Here is a 7648-nt window from a genome sequence, read left to right as displayed (position 1 = left end):
CCAAGTGCTTTCTCCAATGCTTAGCTCATAAGTTTGTCCAAGAATGTAGAATCTTCACTAAATTCGACTCCTGTATACAAAAAATGCACAAAAAGCAGATTTCCGAACAAAAAGAGTAAATATGCTAAAAGAAAAGCTGGAAGTATAAAAATGCATAGATCAAGCAAGCTCAAAGTATATAAATATGCGTCAAAACATGCATAAAAGTATATAAAATCTACGCACATCACACCCCCAGACTTAAACCTTTGCTTGCTCTCAAGCAAAATGCTTCAATCTAAATTCATATGTTCTACAACGCATTCATAAACCCTATTGTACTTTCCTAACTCTATCAAAGAGTTCCAATAACAAGCATAATCATGGAAACAAATCAAGTATGGCTCAAGCTTAAGTATCCTGTGCATAGTATAAAAGTAACTCAAAAACCCTTCAAGTTTCAATCTATGTCCTAGTCAAGTCGTCATCAAATTTGAATTCCTAATGTTTCCAGTGAGAGATAAGTAACCAGTGATAGACACTTACTTGCCACTTACTTGGTTCATATTTCTCAACAAACCCAAGGTCTCAAAGGTGTGCTCAATCTCAAGAGAAGCTAAGCAGTCATTTCCCTAGTAACCTAACTCGGTCTCAAAGAGGTGACTTGCTAGATTCCACTCACGACAACTATTTTTTATATCCCTTATTTTTTTTCCATTGCTTTTCTTTTTCAATTTTTTTCATAAGTATTTACATTGGGCAAATCTTATTTCACAAGTGTACTTTTAGCACAAATGTTGGGATATTTTGATTTTTTCAAATGAGCTTTCATGAGTTGAGCCTCATCTAGTAACCAAAATGAAGTTTGAAAAATCACCATGGAAACCAAGAACTAAGCAAACAAGATGAATAATGACTATTTCAATGATATCAATCATTCAAGCATCAAGTCAAAGTGTAGTGAAAGTAAGATTCTTAAGGTCAAGCCAAGACTAAAACTCATCTCCATATGATTTTTAGCTTATTTCATGCTACCCAAGATAGAGAAAAGAAGTACATAAAGCTTACTACTAGCATCATTTACAATATCATGAATCTAGATAATGAACGTGCTAACATTTTATCTTGAAGACAAGAAAGCATAAAAGTGAAGATTGATGTTCTCAAGATGTTTGCCAAAATTATTTCAAAAGATAATCAAATGACTATCAAAACAAACACTCAAGCAAGACAATCAAAATAGAATGCAAAATAAAAACTACACATGCAAAAAAACAAGAAAACAATAAAAAATTGAAACAAAAAGAAATCAGGTTTGACCCCCCCCCCCCCCCCCCCGACTCAAACTTTTCATCATCCCGATGAAATCAATATGATGGAGGTGGAGGTGGAGGGGGATGAGGAAAAGGGCGCCTACGACGTGGCTGACAATGGGAAAACTCGGGAAACCAGGAGTTTCGCTTAGGATTACATGATATTCAAACAAAGCATCAACTTGTTGTCTAGTGACACTCATGCTCTGCATAAAGTCTCTCATTCTAGCTTGATCAGTATCATAATCCTGGACAAATTCAGCCACTTGACCCTGAAAATTCCTTGTGAACTGAAAGTGCTCTTGTACTTCTCTAAACTGATTATCTGATAAAGAGAAACGACCTTCCAACATTCTTTGTTGGGCATCATGCTTCTCGTGGAGCAATTCTAGAGAAGTACGAAAATCAGAAAAATCAAATCTGGAGGAACCCGTACCATAAGCAAAAGAATGCCTAGCAGGATCCGGATGTCCGGAAGGCTGCGGGTATCCAGATGTTAAGGGTTCAATGTGTGGCTTTGTGTCTCCGGATATAGAGGGAACATATTCGGGATCGATATCGGTGATTACCCAATTAGCAGGGTTATGAATAGACGTTCGTCCAGGACAAGGAAGAGGTAGAGGAAAATCATTCCTCCTAGGAAATGCAAACCCATTCTCATCCCGAACAATCATTTTCATGGCAAGACATGCATCAATGTCTATCATGTCATTGCCATGAATTATTTCCAACTCATCTAAATCAAGATCTAAATTATAAGCTATTCGGGTAATCAATCCACCAAAGACAATTGATCCCAACGATGCCCTTGCGGCTCTTAACAAAGTTTGTACAAAATGAAAACCAGAATCGAAATCGACCTTATGAAGCATGGCCTATAAAGCATAAAGCTCTATCTTTTTAACTACCCCATCACTCTCTCCCCTACCGAAAATAGTTTTGCTCATAATTCTATGTAGGTACCTAAAAATGGGGTTTTGCATATGAGAAGCCTTAGCTCTTGAAGGCTCATAAAGTTGATCTAATCCAGTTAATGCATTCCAAAAATGATTCCAATTAAACCTTGAATCAAACTTACGAGGGCTACCGGTAGACAATCCAAAACAAGAATTAAAATCACTAAATGTCCATTGAAATTCTTGATTCATCAATCTAAATGAAAATTTTCCAATATAATCATCCTTGTTAACAAAATGGACATCTAATGAACTTAAAAATTTCAAAACAAGACGAGGATATGTAGGCAAATGTGTGTACATAATATCACCCCACTCTAAAAACTCAATCAACAAATCTACATCTTCCCTAATTCCAAGCATATCAAGAATAGTTGGGTCCATGTATCTAGTACATACAATTTTTCTATTGACAAGAATTGCAAATCTAGTTATATGATCATCATTTCTAAATACTGTATTGAATTAATTGTCATTACCATCGTTGCGTGAAGTCCTCTTTCCTTTGCCCTTCATCGGTTGTTTTCCTTTATCACTAGATGGTTCCTTCTCTTTATCTCCACTAGATCCACCACTTCCTTTACGAAGTTTCTTCAAAAGATTGGACATCTTGTTGAGTTTAGATGAGGGAAGGGACTATTTAGGGTTAGAGAAGTAAGATCTCAAAAAAACAAATTTTTGAAGAACAAGATCTGAGGTTAGGAGAACAAAGATCTTGAGTGTTGGAGAGGAAAAGAATCTGGATCTAAGAGAGTTTGAGGAAAAGGTTGAAGAAAAGAGGGATTTTAAAGAGATTGAGAGAAAAGAAGATGTTTTAAGAGAGGTGGGTGTGTGCGGGACACGGCCAAAATCTGGTCGTGTAAGGAAAACACGGCCTCTTAAGGGCTTCTCCACACGGGTCGTGTAGATCTACACGGCATCTCCCTTTTCCTCCTCGGCTTCACTCACACGGTCGTGTCTGGGACACGACCACATCCTTTTTCTTCTCGGCTTTCTTCACATGGTCGTGTCCGGGACATGGCCTTCTAAGTTCTCTTCTCTGGATTTGGCACATGGTCGTGTTTGGTACACGGCCGATGCAAGCTTTTGCTCTGATTTCTCCACACGGCCATGTCTGGAACATGACCGAAGAACTCTCCTTCTCTGGATTCTTTGCATGGCCGTGTCTGGTACACGGCCATGCTCCCTTCCTTCTCTGCAGACTCCACATGACCATGTCTGGTAGATACGGCCAGATCCTTTTCCTTCACTGCTTCATTTGCTTAGCCGTGTACAGCACACGACCATGCCCTGTTTTATTTCATTTGATGTTTATTCTCCTAATCCACTTCTCCAATACTTCCATGTTCATGAAGAAGTCATGGCCAGCTCATGGAAGTAGATTTTAACCTGAAAACAAAACTAAAACATAGTGAAAACAAAATAAAGATGAAAATACAAAATTCAACTAACTAAAAGAACCCTTGGGTTGCCTCCCAAGAAGCGCTTGTTTAGGGTCTTTAGCTCGACCAATCCAACTTATTCTTCTCGTTTCCTTGCCCTTGGAGGGCAGACATATTTTTCATTTTTGTTGGGAGGTCTCCTCCCAACATCCTCCACCAAATTGTTCTTTTTATTAGGTGGCCTTCCATGAGGATGGAAATTCCATTCCTCAAGTTTGTAAATGCTTGCCCTGCTACAAGCATTTAAAAGAGAAGAAACATGGTTAGAGACATTAGATAAATCATACTCCAACCGTTCCTTACCAATTACCAATGACAACTTATGATTTTTAACATCAATAATTACTCCAGCTGTAGCAAGGAATGATCTTCCTAATATGATAGGAATTTTAGGGTCCTCTTCCATGTCCAACACAACAAAATCTGTGGGAATAATACTCCCACCAACTTCTACTGACACATCTTCAATAATACCCATAGGGTACCTGCAGGAATGATCAGCAAGTTGTAGTGCCATAGTAGTAAGTTTAATATTTTTGAGACCTAACTTATTACAAATTGAATAGGGAATGAGGCTAACACTTGCCCCCAAATCACAAAAAGCTTTTTCAATGAATTCTGTTCCTATATTGCAAGGAATATAAAAGCTCCCTGGATCCTTCAATTTCAGGGAAGTGTTCTTCACCAAAAGAGCGCTGCATTCCTCAGTTAGTGTAATGGTCTCTACATCTCCTCTCTTTCTTTTATTTGACATGATGCCCTTCAGGAATTTGACAAACTTTGGCATTTGAAGAATAGCATCTATAAGAGGAACTTCAACGCATATCTCTTTAACCTTCTCTAAAAATTTGCCAAATTCTTCATCCTTTTTAAGCATATTGAGTCTTTGGGGAAAAGGGATAACTTTGCTCTGATGGTTCAGTGGAAGAGTCTCTTCAACCTCAATGGTATTCTCCTCATTATCAAAAATCTGACTAGGTGTAGGAGGAGAGACCTCTTCTTTATTTTGCATCCCTTTTTGAGCAGTCACTTGGGGATTTCCCAAGGTCCATCCGCTCCTAAGCTCAATTATGTTGCAATGCTCCATAGGATTTACATCAGGTTTTCCAGGAAGTTGTCCTGGTGCTCTAGAAGATGAGGAAGCTAGCTGGGCAATTTGGCTATCCTGAATCTTTTGATGCTTTTCAGAATTATCCATTCCCTGAGTAAGCTTCAATAGATCCTGCTTCATTTCATTTTGATTGGAGATAATTTCTTCAAGCATCTTTTCAATTTTGGATGCAGAAAAGCCTTAAAAAGATTGTTGCTGAAAATTTTGTTGCTCAGATTGAAAATTTGGTCTTGTCCCCATAGATGGTCCTTAATCCTGATTATTTCTGTAAGGGAAATTTGGATGGTTTTTCCATCCAGGGTTGTAAGTATTTGAGTATGGGTTGTTCTGTCTTTGATTGAAACCCATGATTGCATCATATTGCTCCAATTGATTAATTTGTACAGTGATAGCTCCCAATGGATATGAGTCATTTGAATGTTCTGAACTCCCACATACTTCACAAGATATAGCAATGACATTTACCATATTTGAACTGGTCCCCATATTCTCAAATTTTTTTGTAAGAGTATCAAGTTTTGCAGCCAATAATGTCACTGCATCAACATCAAACTTTCCTGATGCTTTTGTTATTGGGTTTATTGAAGGATGACCACCACTTCTTTCATTTGCCCATTGATGATGATTTTGTGCTACACTCTCTATGATTTCCTCAGCTTCATCCAAATTTTTATTCATGAGTGCCCCTCCAGCAGCTGAATCAAGGGACACTTTGGTATGATAATTAATACCATTATAGAAAGTATGTAACACTAACCATCTTTCCAAACCGTGGTGAGGGCATTGTCTGAGCATACTATTGTATCTATCCCAAGCTTCAAATAAAGATTCTAAGTCAGCTTGTTTGAAACTTACAATTAAATTCCTCATATGAGCAGTTTTACTTGAGGGATAGAATTTATCAAGGAATTGTTGCTCACATTGTTCTCAAGTGGTGATATTGTTGGGAGCCAAAGAATTCAACCATTGCTTGGCCCTATATCTCAAAGAAAACCCAAATAATAATAACCGCACTACTTCTGAAGGAACACCATTCATTTTCATTGTCCCACATATCTCATAAAAGATTTACATATATTTCCGTACACTTTTATATACTTTTATGCATGTTGTGACACACATTTACATACTTTGAGCTTTCTTGATCTATGCATTTTTATACTTCCAGCTTTTCTTTTAGCATATTTACTCTTTTTGTTCGGAGATCTGCTTTTTGTGCATTTTTTGTATATAGGAGTCGAATTTGGTGAAGATTCTACATTCTTGGACAAACTTATGAGCTAAGCATTGGAGAAAGCACTTGGTCGTGTGCCACACACGGCCCTGCCTGGGTGGAGTGCTCTGGCCGTGTGGTCAACCAGGAGAAGTAGACAAGGAACATGGCCTAGCTGTGTGAACCTCACACGGCCGTGCCAAGTTTTGAAGCAAATCAGAGTTCAATCCTTACATGGTCGTGTGGATCTATATGGTCGTGTAAAGTTTCCAGAGACCCAGAAGGCCCTGGTCGTGTGCATCATACGGTCGTGCAGGGTTCCCAGCGCTTAAAAGTGTTCTGGCCGTGTGCACCACACGGTCGTGCCAGGTTTTCAGAAGCTGAGGCAGTCCAGGCCGTGTGGATCTACACGGTTGTGCTTGGAGGTCTTGATGGGAGTTGTCCACGGCCGTGTACACCACACGACCGTGTATGGATGGCAGAGAGGGGAAAGGCTCTGGCCGTGTGAACCTCACACAGCCATGCCTCGGAGGGTCGTGTGGCGCCCGAAAACCCCCTCTATTTAAAGCCACTTTGAAGATTTGAAAGAGTATCTTCTCCCCTTTGGGGAGAAAGCAAGATTTGGTGGATTCCTCCCATTCTTAGGAGGATTTTTGGGCGATCTAAAGGGAGATCTTGGCGAATTCGACTCCGGGAGCGAGGATTGGATCCGAAGATGGAGCTATATTATAGATAAGTTTTCTTTCTCTCCTCTTCTTGGATTGGAATTGAAGAAATGCTTGTAATCTTCTTATCTTTGGTTTTCTTTTTTCGTTTTATGGAGTAGATCTTTGTGTTCTAGGATGGAGGGAGTATTTGTGAGATAAATTGATGTAAACTCTTGTGGATTTGCCATTTCTTTGTTTCTACGATATTGCCTAGTTTGTATCGATTGGATCTTGAATGATTAATTGTGATTAGGGCTTAATTCTCATTCTTGATTGATTGTTTGGATATCTTATAGACTTTGAAGATATTAACTCTCACTCGATTTTCCGAGGGATCCACGTGACAGGTGCAAGCCCATGTAAGGACGTTTGAGGGATAACCTTGAAGGGGAAATGAGAATATTCAAGAGGGTAGGATATATTTTATGATTTAATCCTTGTATCTTTATGGGTTAAGAAGCTATGAACTTCTATGTTGATATCCGAGGGAAGCACAGTAATAGGTGCAATCCTGTGTAAGGACAATGTAGGTTCATATCTAATTAATCACATTTAGGTACATTTTTCAGTCCTAAGCCGGTTATCTATTGCAAGAGAGAACCGACAACCTTCTACAAATATTAGACAATTGAGAAATAAGAATTGGTAAACCATATACATTCAAGAGATCTTATAAAGAAACCAAAACTCCTAGAACCTCCCTTTATCATAACTCAAACCCCAAACTCTTGTTTGTTAATCTTTCATTTTAGATTTGTTTTTCATCCTTAGCATTTGAAACCAATTGATTAGTTATTTAGCTAATTCGCTTTGAGATATTTCTAGTGCTTATTCCAGTCCCTGTGGATACGATAATCTTTTATATTACTTGCGACATTTCCGTACACTTGCGAAACGTGACATATGCTTCAACCTTGTTGAATATGT

The sequence above is a fragment of the Zingiber officinale genome, chromosome 9A, assembly GCF_018446385.1.
Source record: "Zingiber officinale cultivar Zhangliang chromosome 9A, Zo_v1.1, whole genome shotgun sequence".
Lineage (NCBI taxonomy): Eukaryota > Viridiplantae > Streptophyta > Magnoliopsida > Zingiberales > Zingiberaceae > Zingiber > Zingiber officinale.
This window is presented reverse-complemented; position numbering follows the sequence as displayed.